This window comes from Dama dama, chromosome 5, assembly GCF_033118175.1.
Source record: "Dama dama isolate Ldn47 chromosome 5, ASM3311817v1, whole genome shotgun sequence".
Lineage (NCBI taxonomy): Eukaryota > Metazoa > Chordata > Mammalia > Artiodactyla > Cervidae > Dama > Dama dama.
The window spans coordinates 74,860,270-74,885,667 of NC_083685.1; positions in this window are offsets into that span (position 1 = coordinate 74,860,270).

Below are 25,398 nucleotides of genomic sequence, written 5' to 3' on the forward strand. Positions count from 1 at the left end.
CAAAACAAGAGAAACATACAGACTAAAAGTGAAGGGCTGGAAAAAAATATTTCATGCAAATGGAGACCAAAAGAAAGCAGGAGTCGCAATACTCATATCAGATAAAATAGACTTTCAAATAAAGGATGTGAAAAGAGACAAAGAAGGACACTACATAATGATCAAAGGATCAATCGAAGAAGAAGATATAACAATTATAAATATATATGCACCCAACATAGGAGCACCGCAATATGTACGGCAAACACTAACGAGTATGGAAGAGGAAATTAATAGTAACACAATAATAGTGGGAGACTTTAATACCCCACTCACAACTATGGATAGATCAACTAAACAGAAAATTAACAAGGAAACACAAACCTTAAATGACACAATGGACCAGCTAGACCTAATTGATATCTATAGGACATTTCACCCCAAAACAATCAACTTCACCTTTTTCTGAAGTGCACACGGAATCTTCTCCAGAATAGATCACATCCTGGGCCATGAATCTGGTCTTGGAAAATTCAAAAAAATTGAAATCATTCCAGTCATCTTTTCTGACCACAGTGCAGTAAGATTAGATCTCAATTACAGGAAAAAAAATTGTTAAAACTTCAAACATATGGAGGCTAAATAACACACTTCTGAATAACCAACAAATCATAGAAGAAATCAAAAAAGAAGTCAAAATATGTATAGAAATGAATGAAAATGAAAGCACAACAACCCAAAACCTATGGGACACTGTAAAAGCAGTGCTAAGGGGAAGGTTCATAGCATTACAGGCTTACATCAAGAAACAAGAAAAAAACCAAATAAATAACCTAACTCTACACCTAAAGCAATTAGAGAAGGAAGAAATGAAGAACCCCAAGGTTAGCAGAAGGAAAGAAATCTTAAAAATCAGGGCAGAAATAAATGCAAAAGAAACTAAAGAGACCATAGCAAAAATCAACAAAGCTAAAAGCTGGTTTTTTGAAAAAATAAACAAAATTGACAAACCATTAGCAAGACTCATTAAGAAACAAAGAGAGAAGAACCAAATTAACAAAATTAGAAATGAAAATGGAGAGATCACAACAGACAACACTGAAATACAAAGGATCATAAGAGACTACTACCAGCAGCTCTATGCCAATAAAATGGACAACTTGGATTAAATGGACAAATTCTTAGAAAAGTATAACTTTCCAAAACTGAACCAGGAAGAAATAGAAGATCTTAACAGACCCATCACAAGCAAGGAAATCGAAACTGTAATCAAAAATCTTCCAGCAAACAAAAGCCCAGGACCAGATGGCTTCACAGCTGAATTCTACCAAAAATTTAGAGAAGAGCTAACACCTATCTTACTCAAACTCTTCCAGAAAATTGCAGATGAAGGTAAGCTTCCAAACTCATTCTATGAGGCCACTATCACCCTAATTCCAAAACCAGACAAAGATGCCACAAAAAAAGAAAACTACAGGCCAATATCACTGATGAACATAGATGCAAAAATCCTTAACAAAATTCTAGCAAACAGAATCCAACAACATACTAAAAAAATCATACACCATGACCAAGTGGGCTTTATCCCAGGAATGCAAGTATTCTTTAATATCCGCAAATCAATCAATGTAATACACCACATTAACAAATTGAAAGATAAAAACCATATGATTATCTCAATAGATGCAGAGAAAGCCTTTGACAAAATTCAACACTCATTTATGATTAAAACTCTCCAAAAAGCAGGAATAGAAGGAACATACCTCAACATAATAAAAGCTATATGTGACAAACCCACAGCAAGCATCACCCTCAATGGTGAAAAATTGAAAGCATTTCCCCTGAAATCAGGAACAAGACAAGGGTGCCCACTCTCACCACTACTATTCAACATAGTGTTGGAAGTTTTGGCCACAGCAATCAGAGCAGAAAAAGAAGTAAAAGGAATCCAGATAGGAAAAGAAGAAGTGAAACTCTCACTGTTTGCAGATGACATGATCCTCTACATAGAAAACCCTAAAGAGTCTACCAGAAAATTACTAGAGCTAATCAATGAATATAGTAAAGTTGCAGGATATAAAATTAACACACAGAAATCCCTTGCATTCCTATATACTAACAATGAAAAAACAGAAAGAGAAATTAAGGAAACAATACCATTCACCATTGCAACAAAAAGAATACTTAGGAGTATATCTACCTAAAGAAACAAAAGACCTATACATAGAAAACTATAAAACACTGATGAAAGAAATCAAAGAGGACACAAACAGATGGAGAAACATACCGTGTTCATGGATTGGAAGAATTAATATTGTCAAAATGGCTATTCTACCCAAAGCAATCTATAGATTCAATGCAATCCCTATCAAGCTACCAACGGTATTTTTCACAGAACTAGACCAAAGAATTTCACAATTTGTATGGAAATACAAAAAACCTCGAATAGCCAAAGTAATCTTGAGAAAGAAGAATGGAACTGGAGGAATCAACCTGCCTGACTTCAGACTCTACTACAAAGCCACAGTCATCAAGACAGTATGGTACTGGCACAAAGACAGAAATATAGATCAATGGAACAGAATAGAAAGCCCAGAGATAAATCCACGAACCTATGGACACCTTATCTTTGACAAAGGAGGCAAGGATATACAATGGAAAAAAGACAACCTCTTTAACAAGTGGTGCTGGGAAAACTGGTCAACCACTTGTAAAAGAATGAAACTAGAACACTTTCTAACACCATACACAAAAATAAACTCAAAATGGATTAAAGATCTAAATGTAAGACCAGAAACTATAAAACTCCTGGAGGAGAACATAGGCAAAACACTCTCCGACATAAATCACAGTAAGATCCTCTATGACCCACCTCCCAGAATATTGGAAATAAAAGCAAAACTAAACAAATGGGACCTAATGAAACTTAAAAGCTTTTGCACTACAAAGGAAACTATAAGTAAGGTGAAAAGACAGCCCTCAGATTGGGAGAAAATAATAGCAAATGAAGAAACAGACAAAGGATTAATCTCAAAAATATACAAGCAACTCCTGCAGCTCAATTCCAGAAAAATAAATGACCCAATCAAAAAATGGGACAAAGAACTAAACAGACATTTCTCCAAAGAAGACATACAGATGGCTAACAAACACATGAAAAGATGCTCAACATCACTCATTATTAGAGAAATGCAAATCAAAACCACAATGAGGTACCATTACACGCCAGTCAGGATGGCTGCTATCCAAAAGTCTACAAGCAATAAATGCTGGAGAGGGTGTGGAGAAAAGGGAACCCTCTTACACTGTTGGTGGGAATGCAAACTAGTACAGCCGCTATGGAAAACAGTGTGGAGATTTCTTCAAAAACTGGAAATAGAACTGCCATATGACCCAGCAATCCCACTCCTGGGCATACACACTGAGGAAAGCAGATCTGAAAGAGACACGTGCACCCCAATGTTCATCGCAGCACTGTTTATAATAGCCAGGACATGGAAGCAACCTAGATGCCCATCAGCAGATGAATGGATAAGGAAGCTGTGGTACATATACACCATGGAATATTACTCAGCCATTAAAAAGAATTCATTTGAAGCAGTCCTAATGAGATGGATGAAGCTGGAGCCCCTTATACAGAGTGAAGTAAGCCAGAAAGATAAAGAACATTACAGCATACTACCACATATATATGGAATTTAGAAAGATGGTAACGATAACCCTATATGCAAAACAGAAAAAGAGACACAGAAATACAGAACAGACTTTTGAACTCTGTGGGAGAAGGTGAGGGTGGGATATTTCAAAAGAACAGCATGTATACTATCTACGGTGAAACAGATCACCAGCCCAGGTGGGATGCATGAGACAAGTGCTCGGGCCTGGTGCACTGGGAGGACCCAGAGGAATCGGGTGGAGAGGGAGGTGGGAGCGGGGATCGGGATGGGGAATACGTGTAGATCCATGGCTGATTCATGTCAATGTATGACAAAACCCACTGAAATGATGTGAAGTGATTAGCCTCCAACTAATTAAAAAAAAAAAAAAAGTAATGAAGAAAAAAAAAAAAACAGAAGTAATTCTCAGTGTTGGCAGCACATCTTGGTCACTCAAAGAGCTCTAATAAACACTTTGTCCTACTCTCAGACATCCTAATTTAAAAAAAAAAGAAAAAAAAAAGAATTCACTATGTATGCTTCTGGATCTGGAATAGTGCTGTGAAGGTTTGTAAGTACAAATTCCCCTTCAAACATGTATATTTAAGCTATCTATTAGTTTTTCTCCCAGTTTTTCTTAAGGTGCAATTGATAAAATTGTAATGTATGTTAAACATACAATGTAATGATTTGATATACATATACACTGTGAAATGATTCTTACAATCAAGTTAATTAACACACCTGTTGCTATACACAGTTAACTTTTACTTATTTATTACTGTTTTTAGTCAGAATGCTTAAGATTTACTCTCAGCAAATTTGAAATAGAGTATTATTAACTTAATGGCCATGCTGCACAATGCATCATCAGAATTTATTCACCTTATATCCTTTGACCATCTACTCATTTCCCCCATTCCTCAGCCTCTGGCAGCCATCATTATCTTATTTCTGAATTCAACTTCACTTTTTTTTTTTTTCCCTTTATTCCCACTGCCCTGCTTTTTTAAAGGTTCCACATATAAGTGGTTTATCAGTGTCCAAGTCATGTCTCTTTGTGACCCCATGGGCTGCAGCACACCAGGCTTCCCTGTCCCTTAACATCTCCTGGAGTTTGCCCAAGTTCATATGCATTGCATCAGTGATGCCATTTAACCATCTCATCTTCTGTTGCCTTCTTTCTCCTTCTGCCATCAATCTTTTCCAACATCAGGGTCTTTTCCAATGAGTTGGTTGTTTGTATCAGGTGTCTCAAGTATTGGAGTTTCAGCTTCAGCATTAGTTTTTCCAATGAATATTCAAGGTTGATTTCCTTTAAGATTGACTAATTTGACTGCCTTCCTGTCCTGGAAACTCTCAAGAGTCTTCTCAGCACCACAGTTCAAAAGTATCAATTCTTTGGTGCTCTGCATTCTTTATGTCCCGCTCTCACAACTGTAGGTGACTACTGGAAAGATTATAGCCTTGACTATATGAAGCTTTGTCAGTAAAGTAATGTCTTTGCTTTTTAACACACTGTCTAGGTTTGTTAAATCTTTCCTTACATGAAGCAATCTTCTATTTTCTTGGCTGCAGTCACAATCTGCAGTGATTATAGAGTCCAAGAAGAGGAAATCTGTCACTGCTTCCACATTTTCCCCTTCTATTTGCCATCATACCAGATGCCATGATCTTAGTTTTTTTTAATCTTGAGTTTTAAGCTGGCTTTTCCACTCTCCTCCTTCACCCTCATCAACAGGTTCTTTAGTTCCTCTTCCCTTTATGTCACTAGAATGGACATATCTGAGGTTGTTGATATTTCTCCCAGCAATATTGATACCAGCTTATAACTCACCCAGCCTGGCATTTCTCATGATGCACTCTGTGCATAAGTTAAATCAGCAGGGTGACAATAAACAGCCTTGTCGTATTCCTTTACCAATCCTGAACCAATCAATCAGTTGTTCCATACAAGGTTCTAGCTGTTGTTTCTTGACCTGCATATAAGTTTCTCATGAGATATGTAAGACAGGCTGATATTCCCATCTCCTTAAGAGTTTTCCAGTTTGTTATGATCCACACAGTCAAAGGCATTAGCATAGTCAGTGAAACAAAGTAGATATTTTCTGGAATTCCCTTGCTTTTTGTATGATCCAGAAAATGTTTGCAATTTGATTTCTAGTTCCTCTGCCTTTTCTGAACCCAGTGTGAACAACTGGAAGTTCTCGGTTCACGTAATGCTAAAGCCAAGAATGCAGAATTTTGAGAATAACCTTACTAGCATGGGAGATGAGTGCAATTGCCCGGTGGTTTGAACATTTTTTTGTACTGCCCTTCTTGGGAACTGGGATGAGGATTGATCTTTTCCAGTCCTGTGGCCACTGTTGGGTTTTCCAAATTTGCTGACATATGGAGTGCAGCACTTTGAAAGCATCATTTTTTAGAATTTTAAATAGCTCTCTTGGAATTCCATTGCCTCCACTAGCTTTTTTGACAGAAGCACTTCCTAAGGCCCACTTGATTTCACACTCCAGATTATCAGGCTCTGGGTGAGTGACCACATTATCATGGTTATCAAGGTCATTAAGATTTTTTTTTTTTTTTTTGTACTGTTCTCCTGTGTATTCTTTCCATCTCTTCTTGATCTCTTCTGCTTCTATTATGCCTTTCCCATTACTGTCCTTTATTGTGTCCATCTTTGGATGAAATTTCCCTTTAATATTTCTAATTTTCTTGAAGATTTCTCTAGTCTTTCCTCTTCTGTTGTTTTCCTCTGTTTCTTTGCATTGTTTATTGAAGAAGGCCTTCTTGTCTCTCCTTTCTATTCTCTGGAACTCTGTTCTTAGTTGGGTGTACCTTCCCTTCTCCCTTGCTTTTTGCTTCTCTTCTTCCTTCAGCTATTTGTAAAGCTAGTGGTACCATACAATATTTCTCTTTATCTGGCTTATATCTTTCAGTATAAAGTCATCCAGGTTATTTTCACCTTTCAAAGAATTTACCCATTCATTTAAGATGTTCAAATTTATTGATATAAGGTTTTCTATAATATTTCCCTAGAATTCTTCTAATATTTATAGAATCTACAGGGATAGCAACTTTCTCATTCCTAATACTTGGTAACTTATGCTTTCTCTAATTTTTTTCCCCTATCTGTCTGATTAGGATTTATAAACTTTACTGGCTCTCTTAAATCCTTTTAAAATTTCATTGATTTTTGTTTGTTTGCTTTTTATTGCTTCCCTATTTTTGCCTGCATTGATTTCTGTTCAAATTTACTTTCTGCTACTTACTTTGAGGTCAGGTTTTTCCTGTATTTTCTGGTTTCTTAAGATGAAACTGCCAGTCATTCAGTCGTGCCCAACTCTTTTGTGACACTGTGGACTATAGCCCTCCAGGCTCCTCTGTACATGGCATTCTCCAGGCGTCAAAACTGAGGTGGGTTGCCATGCCCTTCTCCGGGGGATCTTCTGACCAAGATCAAACCTGGGTCTCCTGCACTGAAGGCAGATTCTTTACCATCTGTGCCACACAGGGAAGCTCCTTCTTTAGGTGAATTTCAGGTTATTCAAAATCTTCTTTAAAAAATATAAATAAAAGAAGAGGCCCGTAATGCTATACATTTCTTTGCAGACATTACTTTATCATCATCTCACAAAATTTGATGTGTTGTTTTCATTTTCATTAATTTCAACTTACTCTGTACTTTCCCTTCAATTTCTCTTTGACTTGAGTTATTTAGATATGTGTTATTTAGTTTCCAAATATTTGGGCATTTTCTAAATATATTATCTGGTTGATTTTCCAATCATTGAGCATGTTTCGTATGATTTAAATTATTTTAAATTGAATAAGGCTCATTTTATGATGGAGAAGGCAATGGCACCCCACTCCAGTACTCTTGCCTGGAAAATCCCATGGACAGAGGAGCCTGGCGTGCTGCAGTCCATGGGGTCGCTAAGAGTCGGACAGGACTGAGCGGCTTCACTTTCACTTTTCACTTTCCTGCATTGGAGAAGGAAATGGCAACCCACTCCAGTGTTCCTGCCTGGAGAATCCCAGGGATGGGGGAGCCTGGTGGGCTGCCGTCTATGGGGTCACACAGAGTCGGACACGACTAAAGCGATTTAGCAGCAGCAGCAGCAGCATTTTATGATTCTGAATTTTGGTAAATGTTCCATGCGCACTTGAAATAATGTATATTATGTTTTGTTAAGTGAAGAGTTCATATTTTAGTTTTTAAAAATTATTTATGTGCTTTATCTTACATAGTGTCTACTGATTCTTCTTCAAGTTCATTAAGATTTCATCTACATTTTAAAAATACTATTAATACCTTCCAAGGCATTTTTTTTTTTTTTTTACTTCAATTTTGTAGTTTTCATTTCTAGAACTATTAGTAGGGTCTTCTTATGTCTCCTATGCCTCTAACAAGTTCAATCTTTTAATTTTTTGATAACTAAAATTATGATAACTACTTAAATGTCTTTATCTACTTATTTTGTCATCTGTCACTTCTGCATGTTTCTACTGATTGGACTTTCTCATTATGTGTCATATTTTCCTGCTTCTTGTTGTGCCTAGACATTTGTGACCAGATGACAAAGACGTTGTGATTTTCACCTTTTGTGTGCTCATTTATATGTCCTATAAATATCTTTATCTGTATCTGAGACATGGTTAAGTTACAAGGAGTCAGTTTGATTACTCCAGAGCTGGCTTTTGAGCTGCTTTGGTGACGTCAGAGAATCTGGAGAAATGAGATACAAACACTGGCACAATATGAGCTCTGAGAACTGCTCCTGCTTCTTTCTCAAAATCTTGGACTATTCCATCAGTGAGGATGCTAACGGGACCCTGCGTGGACCTCTGAAATTCTCTGCGCAGTGCTCTTCTCTACAAATCAGTATTCTGTGAGCTTGAAATGCCTTGGGCTCTCTGAGACACGTGCACCCCAATGTTCATCGCGGCACTGTTTATAATAGCCAGGACATGGAAGCAACCTAGATGCCCATCAGCAGATGAATGGATAAGGAAGCTGTGGTACATATACACCATGGAATATTACTCAGCCGTTAAAAAGAATTCATTTGAATCAGTCCTAATGAGATGGATGAAACTGGAGCCCCTTATACAGAGTGAAGTAAGCCAGAAAGATAAAGAACATTACAGCATACTAACACATATATATGGAATTTAGAAAGATGGCAACGATAACCCTATATGCAAAACAGAAAAAGAGACACAGAAATACAGAACAGACTTTTGAACTCTGTGGGAGAAGGTGAGGGTGGGATATTTCAAAAGAACAGCATGTATACTATCTATGGTGAAACAGATCACCAGCCCAGGTGGGATGCATGAGACAAGTGCTCGGGCCTGGTGCACTGGGAAGACCCAGGGGAATCAGGTGGAGAGGGAGGTGGGAGGGGGGATCGTGATGGAGAATACGTGTAAATCTATGGCTGTTTCATATCAATGTATGACAAAACCCACTGAAATGTTGTGAAGTAATTAGCCTACAACTAATAAAAAAAAAAAGAAAAGAAAAGAAATGCCTTGGGCTCTCTGAATTCCAAATGCTCTCCATTCTGAACTCAAGGAGATCCTGTATTCTGCCCATACCTGCCCCCCGCCACAACCCATGCTATTGCTTAGAAAGCCTCTCAAGAAGTAGTCTGGGGCTATCATATAACTCACCTTATTCATTTCCGCTCTGTCATTCATTATCGCTGTCCTTTGTTGCCTGAAAAGCCATGTTTTACATATCTTGTCCAACATTTTGATTGCTTTAGATGGGTGGATAAATTGGTCTATATTTCTCCACCTTGAATCCAAAATAATGATATTTGATAATTGATTAGCTTTACGATTGAGTTTCTCGGTCTAGTAAGCAGGTCACTTTATTCCATATTCCATACATTCAGAATAATTTTATTGTGCTCACTTGTTGCAAAGAGCTGAATCGTTGGGAAAGACCCTGATGTTGGGAAAGATTGAAGGCAAGAGGAGAAGGGGATGACAGAGGACGAGATGGTTGGGTGGCATTGCCGACTCAATGGACTTGAGATTGTGTAAACTCTGGGAACTGGAGGAAGACAGAGAAGCCTGGCATGCTGCAGTCACACGGTTGTGAACAGTCGGACATGACTGAGCAACTGAGCAACAACTCTTGAGGCTTGAAATCAATATCTCAGCCCAGCTCTCTCCATAGGGAAGTCCAGCCCCACCCCGCCAGACATCTGCCCAGCACAAAGTCCAGCCCTCCAATTGCCTCAGCCCAAGAAAAGATGACGTTTCCTTTTCTGTAGTCTAAGGTCCAAAGCTTGGACATGAGTTTGAGCAAACTCCAGGAGATGGTGAAGGACAGGGAAGCCTGGCATGCTGCAGTCCATGAGGTCACAAAGAATCGGATCTGACTGAGCAGCAAATTGCTTTTCAGTCTGTAAATTGTGTCAGATTCTTCGTGACCCCATGGTTTGCAGTGTGACAGGCTCTTCTGTCCCCCACTATCTTCTAGAGTTTGCTCAAATTCTTGGCCACTGAGTCAGTGATGCTACTTAACCATCTCACCCTCTGCTGCCTCCTTCTTCTTTTGCCTTTAATCTTTACAGTGTCCCGAAATATTTATCGTAGGGTAGAGAAAGCCCATGGGGACATGAAAACTAGTGTCCAACATTATAGTAGTACTCAGGTTGTTTTAGCTAGGTCTTTGTTATTAACAAGAATACAGTCTTTGTAAAACTAATTGGAGTTAATTATGGATGGTGGTTATTACAACAATCAATACTGTAGACAGGAAATCATCCAAGAAGAGAAATTCAGAAACTGGAATGTGGTTTCATTGCCCTTCAGTCTGTGCTTTACTATTATTACTATCATTAGTCCCTCTGTTTTTTGCTCTCTTTCAGCATCTTCTTAATAATTAGTTTGCCATCAGCTAGTTTTGCTGTCTTCTATTCTGGTACAGATATGGAAAAGGCAGAAGAGAATTAGTAAGAAAATATATTTTGGTTCAAAAGAATGACTTTCTGAAAAAAAAAAAAAATACTATTTGAGATGCTTTACTTGATATCCAAACATCTAATAGGGTGGGATCTTTAAGTTTGACTTTGAAATTTTGATTTTTACATATGTTACTTTAGAATTATCCAAAACCTTGGGAATATTTTCAACTTCCATAAAAGCTTAAATGATGACATTCCATCAAAGACTTCAATTTGGATGGTGACTGTCAGAAATCCTAAATACTTTTTTTTTTTTTTTTAAGACACAGGGTTCCAATAACTTATCCCTCTTTTCTACCTTTTCAAGTTTAATTATTTAACATGACCAGGGGACAGAAGTAGCCAATTCCAGATGTTCTGCAAATAGCAGACATTTTCTCATGATTGTTCTGAAATGCAATGTTTAAATAAGAAAAACTAAACAAACATTTGTTTTTACCCTGACATCCTTTCTCATAACCAGATAAGTGTATCATTACACTTGTCTCTCAGATGTCTCTTATTCACCCTCTGTTTTCTAGAAGACATCATGCCCTCATTACTGATATTTTTCTTTTCACGATTGTAATTGTCAGTTAGTCAACATCTACCTTCATCAAATGTCTGAAATGGTAAGTAAGGGGAAAAGATCTCACAAAATAGGGCAGTATTCTCTTAAAAGCATAGTATTATAATTTGTGAGATTAGTCATAAAACTGAATTGTTAAGACTCTGAAGCCTAAACTACATACACAAAAGAAAATTACTAAATGTTTATGTCAAAATATCTTGGTTAATCATATCCCATTTACAATGCTTTAAATGTAAAAGGTATTACTTAAAGAATTGTTCAACAGGAAGAGGTGAAACAGTTGCAAGAAGAAAGAACCAAAAGACCTTTGCCAAATAAGAATTTTGAAATAGTCTAAATGAGCACATCTTCAGGCAATGTTTGCAGATATCCTCTTCTGCTGAAACAATTGTTCAAATGAAAAAAGAGTGAATATAGATGCACCCTATTCCTCCAGGAGAAGAACGAATGCAATATCCAGACACTGGCAGATCATTAAATTAAAAGCAATTGTGATAGTTAACTATCCAGAAACAGAAATCTAAATTTGAAACACAGATGTAATCATTCTGTGGAAAACTCTTCAGTATTAAAACACTTGACAGAAAGGACAGGCTGATGACATAGTAAAATCCTTTGCATTAAATTCAGTCTGTTACCTCTGATGGAGATTCAAGCCTTATTAGTTTTTGGTGCATAATTTTCTTATCTCACATTAGATAAAGGCCTATGTATGCATTTATTTCACAAAATTGATTTCAATGGTTAGAGCTGTAACTTTATTGCTTTAAAAAGTATCTAGTAATTTAATAACTTCCCATCCAGAAATTTCGTTGTGAAAACTTTTGTTGTGACCATGAATTATGTTGACTTAAAGGGAATATTATCCTTTTATAGCATTTTCCTCCATGCAGGTGGGAACTACCTTATATCACTGCATTATTTGCTCATCCATATGCAGATGTAATTACTCTTCCCACATCTTTTTAAAGTTTTGAGGAAAACAGCAATAGGAAAATATGTAAGAATACACATAGGTAGAATTTATCAAAGTTCAATGGTAACTGAAAACTCTGTTCGTATGTGCAGTATAAAAATAATAATCATCAAAAATGATAAAGAGACAGACACACTACTTTTTCCAACCTGCATATTTTCTTTAAACTTGTATCAATTATCATGTTGGTGTCTCTCTTTTATCTTCTTACATGCAAACACCACCATCACTGTCATCATCTTCAACATGATGATAGGTTGTTTTATTATCACTCAGAATTTCTGATTTGTTCTGTTTCAATAAGTAACCAGAGACATGGCACCTAAGATAGCCTTGCAAAAGTATATTTTCTAAAGGAAATACTATATCTCTCATAAAAATGTAAATGAACACATCAGAGATATCATTTAACTCATTAATGAAACAATGTTAAGGCTGGCTTAGTCAAGAATTTAAAGATTTTTTTATATAAACAAATGTTAACATAAGATAGCTGGATGAGATACAAGGCTGATTAATGAACAATAGCTTACTAAATCATTGCTTCTGTGGCTATCTATTCTTGTGGAAAAATCACTTACATCTCTACCCTACATAAATCTGCAAGTTAATCTGTGCTCCCTTGGATTTAAAAAATATACCAGTCAATAGACAGTCAATCAAAAGAACACACTGAGCACTGCATTGAAAGAATACCCAATAATCTCTTTTGTCACTTCCAAATTTTCATAATATTTTGACAGTGACTTAAGTATAGCTGAAATTTATTAAATTAGATAAATAGAGACCATGTGGATCTCAAGTTTTCACAACAAATTGTTGGTTGGGATATCACTGGTTAAAAACAGTTCTGATTAAAGGCCATACCACTGTTGTCAAGCAGGCTCCACTAGACAAATAGCAGCATCAAGGAGGTCAGGGACACAGAAAAGAAGCGTAACTGCTTTCTGAGCAAAGCTGGGAAAATAGTCCTGGGTAAAATACAAATGTCACTGCTCTCGTGATGTCTTGAAAACCTGAAAGAGCTAAAGACATTTTGCAGGCTTCTGAGATTAGAAAATACTTTTTGCACTTATCTTGATGAGGGTACTCCTATATATGAAGCTTGGTATGGATTGGGGCTTCTTTGTAAGTCTCAGGTTGTGAGAAAAAAATTGATCAAGAGTTCAAATTTTTAGCACAGGTTGCCTCAAAAAATGTGTTTTGATTTATTTTCTGTCAGGGTTATTTATCTTTTTTCCTCCTAATATTTGAACTTAAGTTTGCACACTGAAGCCGAATTTACCTTCTCCATTTGCAAAGGTAAGGCAAACATTAGCTTTTTAAAAATCTTGTTACTTCTGAAAATTCAAAATTAATGAAATTTGACAATTCTATACTGACTGTTTAAGACATGCTTTTTCTCTTAAATATCTACTGTGAAGTATTTTCCTACTATAAACAATCATAGGAAATGACTCCTCTAAGACTTAAATTTTTGTCAAATTCTATGATATTTTTCTTAGATGGAATTCCTATAAATATTTATGAAATTCCATAACATTTTCATATGGTAAATTTATGTTTTTATAATTTCCAGTTTAAATGGTATGTGCAATTTTAAAACATTTGAAATGGATTGCCAAACTTTCATTCAGAATTTTTTTTTTAAATTCACCTTCCCATCAAAATGTATAAGAATTCTCAAACATGGACTTATCCTGTTGAGTTTGAAGGCTGAATAGAGGTACTTAAATTTTGCTGAGTTTTTATATATTTGATTGCTAGGATAAAAACATATATTTGAGTGATTAGTGATTGAAACATTGAGTAGTAGAGTTTTCATTTCCCCTCCAGAATCACTTTCCCCACTCCACCTCCCTGCTGATGTCATTTATGGAAGGCATCAACAGGCACAGTCTCCCTCTGCAACCAACTGCTTTGAGCTGATGGGAGGCACTGGTAGAAGATGGAATTGTAGGAGTAGTATTAAGTCATTTGGTCCCCAGTTGCCTTTCTCCTGCTTACCGTGTATTGAATGTGACTCTCTAAGTAATGAAACCTGCTCTGAATTCTCTTTACTGAAATAGTGTGTCCATCCCCCAGCTGTTATATTGGTTGCAAACTGCTACCCCTTGTCTACAGCATTGGCTTTGCTGTAGCATTTACCAAACAGGAATCACCTTACTAAAGAAATTATGCCTGCGCCCCCAGGGAGAACCAAAAGACAATCATTGACTGAAGCAGAATAAAAAAAAAAAAAAATTATTAACCCCTCCTTCCTTCCATGTAGAATCAACTCTGTGGGTAATTAGTGCTCCAGAGCTCCATGCAGAATCTGGCTGAAGTTTCTTTCCAGCTATAGCCACACAGTTGCTTAGCTTTTATCTTGTTCTTTTCTGCTTTGCTCATTCACCTTTCTCTTAAGACCACTCTCTCAATAAATTGACTGCCCAAAAGTACCTGTCTCAGACACTCAAGAATTTGACATAATACCATTGGTACAAGAACAAATCTTAAAGAATAGATTCTAAAGATGAGCTTGGATCTCTTGTAATGGGAACCCCGTCACTGGTGATAGGTGAGGTATTGATGCGCTGTGGCTCACAATTTTTAAGATGTCATTGCTGGTGAAAAGAGACTGGAAAATGTGGAGGGAATGTATTATCTGGGGAATGTCTCTTGCATTTGAGGAGTATAGAGAAAAGAATATAAGGATGATGGTAATGGATGTGTGTTGTTAAGTATTTTTAATTCATTTAAAGTGCAAATGATAAGCTCAGATATACTAATCAGCAGTATAAAGCAATTTGTGAAGTTTAGAAGGGCCTCTTTGGCTTCATTATAGACATCCCCATCTGCAGTTGGTGGACAATCAGGGGTAAAGATTAGGCACAATTCAGTTCAGTCACTCAGTCATGTCCAACTCTTTGCAACTCTATGGACTGCAGCACATCAGGCTTCCCTGTCCATTACCAACTCCTGGAGCTTGCTCAAATATGTCCATTGAGTCAGTCATGCCATCCAACCATCTCATCCTCTGTTGCCCCCTTCTCCCACCTTCAATCTTTCCCAGCATCAGGGTCTTTTCACATGAGTCAGTTCATCACATCGGGTGGCCAAAGTATTGGCGTTTCGGCTTCAACATCAGTTCTTCCAGTGGATATTCAGGACTTATTTCCTTGGAGGAGGAAATCAAGACTGATTTCCTCTTGGAGGAGGTCACCATTAACCCCACCAAGCAGACAACCCACAAACTGCAGAACAATTATACCAAAGAAATTATTGCACTGTTAGAAAAGTTCTAGGACTCACAACAGATGTCCCAACCTGGAGATCTGGCAAAGGAATTGAGAACCCACAGAGAATTTGACTTTGGAAGCCAGTGGGATTTGATCACAGAACTTCCACAGGACTGGGGAAACAGACTCTTGGAGGGCACAAACAAAATCTTGTGTGTACCAGGACCCAGGAGAAAGGAGTAGTGACCCTACAAGAGACTGACCCAGACTTTCCTGTGAATGTCCAGGAGTCTCCAGCAGAGGCGTGGGTCAGCAGTGATCTGCTGCAAGGTCAGGGGCACCGAGTGCAGCAGTAAGCACAAGACCTTTTAAAGGAGGTCGTCATTATCTTCATTACCTCCACCACAGTTCAATCTCAGGTCAAGCAACAGGGAGGGAACACAGCCCCACCCATCAACAGAAAATTGGATTAAAGATTTACTGAGAATGGCCTGCCCATCAGAAAAAGACCCAGTCAGTCACTCCCATCAGGAAGCTTCTGTAAGCCCCTTGTCCTTACCTGTCAGAGGGTGAGAGAATGAAAACCACAATGACAGAAAACTAATCAAACTGATCACATGGACCACAGCCTTGTCTAACTCAATGAAACTGTGAGCCATGACATGTGGGGCCATGACCCAAGACAGATGGGTCATGGTGGAGAGTTCTCAGGAAACGTGGTCCACTGGAGAAAGGGATGGCAAACCACCTCAATATTCTTGCCTTGAGAACCCCACAAACAGTATGAAAAGGCAAAAAAAGATTAGGCACAGGACTCCATTATAACAGTAACAATGTCAGAGAAGGCTGAACTTTCAGCCTCGGTAAGCCTCCTGTGCTAAAGTCAGGGCCTGGATAGGGAAGAGTTAGGGTATTGACATGGGATGGGTAGATGCACTTAAAGTTAAGTCCTCTGATTACTCTGATACTGCTAGGTTTGCAGAAATGAGCCACTCCTCACCCCCTCACCACCTTTTGTTCAGTTGTACCATATGTCATTATCTTAGTTGTGGTGGTAGTGGTAAAGAACCTGCCTGCCAATGCAGAAGACGTAAAAGATGCTGTTTCGATCCCTGGGTTGGGAAGATTCCCCTGGAGAAGAAAATAGCAGTCCACTCTAATATTCTTGCCTGGAGAATCCCATGGCTAGAGAAGCCTGGAGAGATATGGTCCATGGGTTCGCAAAGAGTCATGCTTGACTGGAGCGACTCAGCACGCTTGCATGACTTACTTATACTTTCAGGTATACAACAGTAATTTTCAAAATTTTTAAAGATTGCATGCCATATGAAGTTATTTTATTGGCTACATCCCCTCTGCTGCACATTGCATCCTTGTAGCATTGATTTATAACTGGTAACTCGTACTTCTAAATCCCTTTCACCTATTTCACTACTCCCTCCGCCCTTCTTCCTCTGGTAACCACTAGTTTTTGCTCTGTACCTGTGAGTCTGGTTCTGTTTTCTTATATTGGTTCAGTTTTTGTTTGTTTTTTAGATTCCATGTACAAATGTAAACATAGCATGTTTGTGTTTCTCCGTGTGACTTGTTTCACCAAGTGTAATACACTCCATGTACATACATGTTCCCACCAATGGCACTATTTCATTATTTTTAATGGTTGAGAAATATTGCAATAGTTTTATACATATATTTTGTATATATGTTTTATATATGTATGTGCATTATATAAAATAATATAATTATACTATATTAATATATTATATTAATTTTGTTATATGTTATAAGGATACAATTATTGATTGTATTATTAATGTATATTGGTATAATAATATATATTAAATATATTGTTTAAATATTGTGGTATTATTATGTATATAGCACATATACATATATAAAATATATATGTGATATATATGTATAAATCTATTGCAAAAGATTTTACAATAGATTTTACAAAGTATCTGGGGAAAAAAAAATATATTGCTAAAGCTGTGGTTTTTCCAGTAGTTGGATGTGCGGATGTGATTGTTGGAGTATAAAGAAAGCTGAGCACCAGAGAATTGATGCTTTTGAACTGTGGTGTTGGAGATGACTCTTGAGAGTCCCTTGGACTGCAAAGAGATCAAACTAGTCCATCTTAAAGGAAATCAGTCCTGAATATTCATTGGAAGGACTGATGCTGAAGCTGGAACTCCAATATTTTGGCCACCTGATGCGAAGAACTGACTCACTGGGAAAGACCCTGATGCTAGGAAAGATTGAAGGCGGGAGATGAAGGGGATGACAGAGAATGAGATGGTTGAATGGCATCACCGACTCAGCAGATGAGAGTTTGAGTAAGCTCCAGGAGTTGGTGATGGACAGGAAAGTCTGGCATGTTGCAGTACATGGGGTTGCAAAAAGTCAGACACTCCTGAGTGACTGAATTGAAATGATTATATATATATATATGTGCATGTGTTTTATATGTATATGTGTACACACACACACATACACACCATGTCTTCTTTATAGATGCATATTTTGATGGACTTTGATTGCATCTATATATTGGCTAATGTAAATATGCTGCTGTAAACAGTATGGTACATATATCTTTTCTAATTAGTGTTTTCATTTACTTCAGATAAATACCCAGGTGTCTGATTGCTGAATCATATAGTAGTTCTATTTTTAATTATTTGAGGAAACTCCATACTGTTTTCCATAGTGGTTGCACCAATCTGCATTTCCAGCAACAGTGTACTAGGGTTCCTTTTTATCCACACCCTTACCAACAAGTGTTATTTCTTATCTTTTGATAATAGATGTTCTAAAAGGTGTGAGATGGTATCTTACTGTGGCTTTCATTTTCATTTCTCTGATGATTATGTTGAGCATCATTTCATGTGTCTGTTGGCCATCATACATCTTCATTGGAAAAATGCCCATTTAAATTCTCTACCCACATTTTAATTGGATTGTTTGGTTTCTTTTGATGTTGAGTTGTATGACTCCCTATATATTTTGAATATTAAGTCCTTATGTTATATATCATTGGCAAGTATCTTCTCCCATTCAGCAAGTGGTCTTTTCATTTATTGATGGTTTTCTTTGCTGGACAAAAGCTTTTCAGTTTGATTAGGTTCCATTTGTTTCTTTTTATTGTTGTTTCCTTTGCCTGAGGAGACAGATCCAAAAAATTATTGCTAAGACTGCCAAAGAGGATACTGTCTATATTGTCTTCTAAGAGTTTCACATCTTTAGGTCTTAAATGTAAATTTTTAATACATTTTGAGTTAAATTTTATGGTGAGAAAATATGTTCTAATTTCTTTCTTTCTTTTTTTTCATATAGCTGTCCAGTTTTTCATGATTGCAGCCATGAAATTAAAAGACACTTGCTCCTTGGGAAAAGAAACTATGCTAAACCTAGACAGCATATTCAAAAGCAGAGACATTACTTTGCCAACAAACGTCCATCTAGTCAAAGCTATGTTTTCAGTAGTCATGTATGGATGTGAGAGCTGGACCATAAAGAAAACTGAGCACTGAAGAATTGATGCTTTTGAACTGTGGTGTTAGATAAGACTCTTGCGAGTCCCTTGGACTCTAAGGAGATCAAACCAGTCAATTCTAAAGGAAACCAACCCTGAATATTCATTAGAAGGGCTTGTGCTGAAGCTGAAACTCCAATACTTTGGCCACCTGATGAGAAGAACTGACTCTTTGGAAAATACCCTGATGCTGGGAAAGATTGATGGCAGGAGGAGAAGGGGACAACAGAGGATGAGATGGCTGGATGGCATCACCAACTCGATGGGCATGAGTTTGAGCATGCTTTGGGAGTTGGTGATGAACAGGGAAACCTGGCATGCTGCAATCCATGAGGTCACAAAAGGTCAGACACGACTGAGCAACTGAATTGAACTGTCCAGTTTTCCAGGTACCACTTATTGAGGAAACTGTCTTTTCCCTCCTTTATATTCTTGCCTCTTTTGTCCTAGATTAATTGACCATATGTGTGAGGGTTTATTTCTCAGCTCTTTATTCTGTTCCATTGACCTAGCGTCCATTACATGTGCCAGTACCACACATTTTATTACTGTAACTTTGTATACAGTTTTAAGTCAGGGACTGTAATATGTTAGGTTTTATTCTTTTTTTCTCAAAATTTCTTTGTCTATTCAGGGTAATTTGTGTTTCCATACAAATTTTAGTTCTAGTTTTGTGAAAAAATGCTGTATTTTGATAGGGATTGCATTAAATTTGTAGATTATTTGAGTAGTGTGGACACTTTAGCAATATTAATTAATCAAATCCTTGAATATAGAATATATTTTAATCTCTTTGTATCATCTTCAGCTTCCTTCAGTCTTATAGTTTTCAGAGTATACGTCTTCTACCTACTTGGTTAAATTTATTCCAAGGCATTTTATTATTTTTGGTTTGACTGCAAATTGAATTGTTTTCTTGATTTTTCTTTCAGGTAGTTCATTTTTAGTGTATAGAAATGCAGCTTATTTCTATATATTAATTTTATATTTTATAACTTTACCACATTTATTAGTTCTAATAGTTTTTGTTAGTGTCTTTAGGGTTTTCAATAATATTGTGTCATCTGCAAATAGTTACTGTTTTATTTTTTCTCTTCAAGTTTGGATGCATTTAATTTTTTTTTTAATTTTAATCATCTGCTTACTATGACTAGGACTCCCAATATCATGCTGAATAAAATTACTGAGAGTTCACATCCTTGTCTTGCTTCTTGTCTTAGAGGAAAAGCATTCATTTTTCATCATTGAGTATAATGTTTGCTGTGAGTTTATCATAAATGGCATTTACTATGTTATATGTTCCCACTACACCAATTTTGTTGAGGGTTTTTATCATGAATGCTTTTAAATTTTGTCATTTTGTCATTCTTTTTCTGCCTCTATTGAAATGATAAGGTGACTTTTATGCTTCATTTTCATAATGTGGTGTACCACATTGATTTCCTAATATTGACATTCTTGCAAACCTGGAATAAATCCCATTTGATCATGATTATGGTCCTTTTTATATGTGAGTGAATTTGTTTTACTAATATTGTTGAGGAGTTGTTGAGGAGTTTTGCATTTACATACACCAGTAATACTGACCTGTTAGTTGTTTTGCTTTTGTAGAATCTTTGGTATTAACATCAGGCTGACCTTATAAAATGAGTTTGGGAGTGTCCCTTCCTCCTCACATTTCTGGAGTAGTTTGAGAAAGATAAGCATTAACTCTTCTTTAAAAGTTTTGATAGAATGCCTCTGCACAGCCATTGGTCCTGAAATTTCATTTGTTGGGAGTTTTGTTTTGTTTTGTTTGTCTGATGCTGGTAATTGGTCTGTTCACATTTTGTATTTGTTTTTGTTTCAGTCTTTGCAGGGTATACATTTTTAAGAATTTGTCCATTTTTTTTCTTGGTTGTCCATTCTATTGGGGTTTCTATTTTTTATTTCTAATCTGATCTTTATTATTTTCCTCTTTCTTCTTATTTTGAAATTTGTTTGTTCTTTTTCTAGTTCCTATAGGGTGAAAGTTAATTTTATTCAAGATTTTTTTCATGTTCTTGAAGTAGGCCTGTATCACTATAACCTTCCCTCTTAAAACTGCTTTTGATATGTTTCATAGATTTTGCAAAGTTATATGTCTATTTCCATTCACTTCAAGTCATTTTTGTCTTCCTCTTTGATTTCTTTGTTTAGTTGATTTTTGGTAGCATGTTGTTTAGTCTCCAGGTGTTTGGATTTTTTTCATTTATTTCCTGTGTTTGATTTCTATTTCATACCATGTAGTTAGAAGAGATGCTCAATGTGATTTCCATCTTAAAATTATTGAAACTTGTTTTGTGGTCTTGGATGTGATCTGTTCTGGAGAATGTTTCTTATGCAGTAGAATAGAATATGTATTCTGCTATTTTTGAAAGGAATGTTCTATAGATGGGCTTCCCAGGTGACACCAGTGGTGAAGAACCCAATGCAAGACATGTAAGAGATACAGGTTCAATCCCTGGGTCAGGAAGATCTCTTGGAGGAGGATATGGCAACCCACTTCAGTATTCTTGCCTGGAGAATCCCATGGACAGAGGAGGCTGGCAGGCTACAGTCCATGGGGTCTCACAGAGTCAGACACAGTTGAAGCAACTTAGCATGCACACATGCACATTCTATAGATATCTCTTAAGTACATCTGGTATCATATACCATTTTATACACTGCTTCCTTATTGTATGTTCTGTATTTTCTGTATCTTTATTGATTTTTCTGTCTGGATGGTGTATTCTTTGTTGTAGAAGAGCCATTCTGTAAGTCTTTTGGTCATTTTCAGAGAAAGTTGCTCTATATGTGGCTGCAGTTTTAATGTGTTTGTGGAAGGAAACAAGTTCAAGGTCTTCCTATTCTGTTATCTTGATCCCACTTCCCACTGCCCCTTGTTGGAAAATAAAGCCCTTGCCTTTTGCTGAAAGATGACACAGAAGCCTCAATTAGACAGTTGCCATATAGCACAATGCTTGCCTTTCTCAGGGTGCTGCCATCTCCCCTCCTAGCTACTAGACCCAAAATAAAGGTCAAATCTCAGCATTACCTGGGTCTACTATGGGATAAGAATGAATATAAGTACATGAACTTCCATTCCTGGCTAATAGACTGGCAGGAACCAAGGTAGTATATCAAAGAGTGAATTCTGAGAGACCTGGCTCGTGGAAATTAAAGTATATACCTAGATAAGAAAGATTTTTGTTAATATGGGAGCACCACAGGTGTGCCTCATTTTATTGCACTTTATTTTGCTGCACTTACAAATATTGAATTTTTTTTTTTCACAAATTGAAGGTTTGTGGCAACCCTGCATTGTCAAATGCATCTTTTAGGAAAAATACTTTTTAACAAAGATATGTAAAAAAATAACTTTAGACATAATGGTATTGCACTTAATAGACTGCATCATATTATAAACATAACTTTTATACGCACCAGGAAACCAAAAAAATGCATGTGACTCACTTTGTTGCAATTTTTGCTTTATTGTGGTGATATGGAACAAAACTGTCAATATCCCTGAGCTTTGCCTACATTGTGACACAGGATTTAATATTCTAGCAAGAGCTTCAGGAGAGGATTCTAGTATGCTGTTGGAATGGTGCTTGGAAGCTCAGAACAAGTAAAAGTACAGATGCCAGAAGTGCCAATAGCAGACTATGAAGAAAAAGATCAACAGGCTCAGAAAGTGATCCCTTTAAAAATAAGTTTGCTGTATAAGATCAAAAAAAAAAAAAAAAAAGCCAAAAAGAATTAGTTAACTCATTTCTCAGTAGGCCCCAGGGTACATTCCGTTCCATTTACAAAGCTGATAAGGAGTGCTGAGGAGAGGGCTGCCAGTGTGATTTAGAGCCTTGGGGTAGCTGAGCTATGTAAGCAGATCCAACAACGGCGAAACTATCACAAACTGCACCCTCTAGTAACAGTGGATATGATAAGATGCTAGGAAAACAGAGGCCAGGTGGCAACACTTAGATGTCAGAAGCAAAGTGGGTGTAATTATAATGGTCAATATCAGCATGGTAGCTGCAAGGCTTACTCACAGAGATGTATGGAGACAGTTAATAGAAAAGGACATTCTTAGCAACAGATAGATAAGGGCCAACATGGGCACTTTTTAATACATAGAATGAAAAGAAATTCAGAATAATTGGGCAGAAAGCTGAGGTCAGCTTCCCTGTAGAAAGCCACAGACCCCTGTCCAATCCCCAGCACTAAGAAGTCCTTAAACCCAGAACCAAACAGTTGAAAACCTGGTGGCATCTCAGTGAAAAAAGACCCTACAAAACTACAACAAGAGCAGGCAGTAGTGATTTCCCCCAAAGGACCCATGACTTTAACCTCCGGTAGCCAAGCCCTGGAGGAGGGGAAACCTGACCTTTTGAGTGTTGTTGGATACAGGCTTAAGTTGATGCTGCTGTAGTTAGAATAGAAATGTGTGAGGAATGGGTCAGATGATGAATAGAGCCCTGGCCCATGACTCATTGGCAGTCTTCTCATTGTTCCCTTGACTGTGTAGATTCTTGTGTAATTCTGATTTTTCTATAGTTTTCAAATATATTATGCTAAGTATGCCAGGTATGCCAAATAAATGCCAAGTATGGTCAAGATTAGATTCTATGTCAGGGAAAAAAAAAAAAAAAACACAATCTTTTGTGATTAAGGACAATAGGGAGGCAGTTGGTCAAACTTAAATAAGGCCTGTGATAACAGTATTATGTCTTTGTTAATTTCCTGATTTTGATAATCGTACTATGGTTAAGTTAAATATATTAGAGTATTACATATTTACAGGTAAGGGAATGGTATATCTGAGATAGAAAGAAACTATGGTAAAATATTTGGGTGATCTGGGTGAAGTGTATATGAGAATTCTTTGTAATAATTTTGCAAACTTATCTGTAAGGCTGAAATTATTTCATAATAAAAATTTTAAAAAAACATACAAAATTTGTAATTCTTCAAAGGAGTATATTTTTTTAATTCACAGTGGCATTTATACTTTAGTATTTTGTTGTCAACTTATAATGCTAATATATCTGGTAATCTCATAAGCATACCAAACACTTACTTCAAATTATCTCTGTATTGAAATGACTTTGCATGACAGGAGAAAAAGAGTCTAGAAAATAAGTAGCACAATTTATTTATGTCAGCCTTCTTCCTTTAAGCACATCTGATACAATATATATGGACCACTAAATCAAACCATGGCTTTCCCTGTGGTCTTCATGGCTGTCTCCAATACACTTTCTGATTTGATTTTATGTATGGCTTTGATTCTTGTCTCCAAATTCCATAGAGTCTTCATTTACTGTTCCTTGGATTTGGTGTCATTGTATTTTATTTGTTCATTCATCTGTAATTACTTACTGATGGTATAGTAGGTGCCAAATAACTGGAAACAGAGTTTTAAAAGATTGACATAGCCTCTTGTAGTCTTCAAACTGACCTGTAAGTGACATTAATTTCTCTCTAAAAGCACTGACTTGTAGTCAACTATCTTGATTTGTCACAATTTGAGTATTTTTATAAGGACATTTTAATTCATCAGAGCGTAACTTCATCCCTCTGATCCATATCTTATGCAATCATTCCAGTAACCTGCAAAGGGAAAATGAATTAAATAAAGTCCAATGAATATTTCAATGAGATTTCCATCTGACCAATCTTCTTGACACGTTTCTTGAACAAATTTAAGCAATCAAAGAAAATATGTATATTGAAAATATGTCAAGGTATGTTAGTAGAAAACTATTTCAAGCTAAAATCTACACAAGATAGTGTTTTTACAAGTCAAATAGATGTAACACACTAAGGAAATATAAAACAGCAAAAAATGTTTATTTTTAATTTCACAATATTGGAAAATAATATTGGTCATGTTCCTAGGCTTCCTTTGGGCAATTAGAGGGAAATTTGAGTGCTTTGAGGTTGAGAATGTCTGGTTAACAAAAGCACTGATTTTATTCAATGAAGTTATGACCACCCCAGGATAGTTTTAACTTATTTCTCTGCCTAACAGAAGAATATTGATCCCTAAACACTAAGCCCCCTTTTTTTTCATGTTGTATATTTTGTCCAGAGACTTGTCTCATTCCAAAACATATTATTTCATCTTTTTCACAGTAAAGAGTAACACGGTCCTATAGGTAAATTAAAATAAATAAAACAAAAATTTGCTTAAAATTCTATAATTGTCAGAGCTAAATAATAGTGGTATTATTGATAAATCCACTCAAGCTATAGAAAGCACATGTATTGCTTTCCCCCTTAAGAATCATAAAGTGTAAACTTTTGAGTAAATGCTAAAATAATGACAATAAAGTTTAATTTAATCAGTGGTACCTCAGCACTCTATGGAACTGCAGTATCTAGTAGAGCTCATTTATTGTATGAAATAACTTGCCTGGACCCCCTAATTCCTTGCCATTTGACTCTGAAATTGATATAGCAACA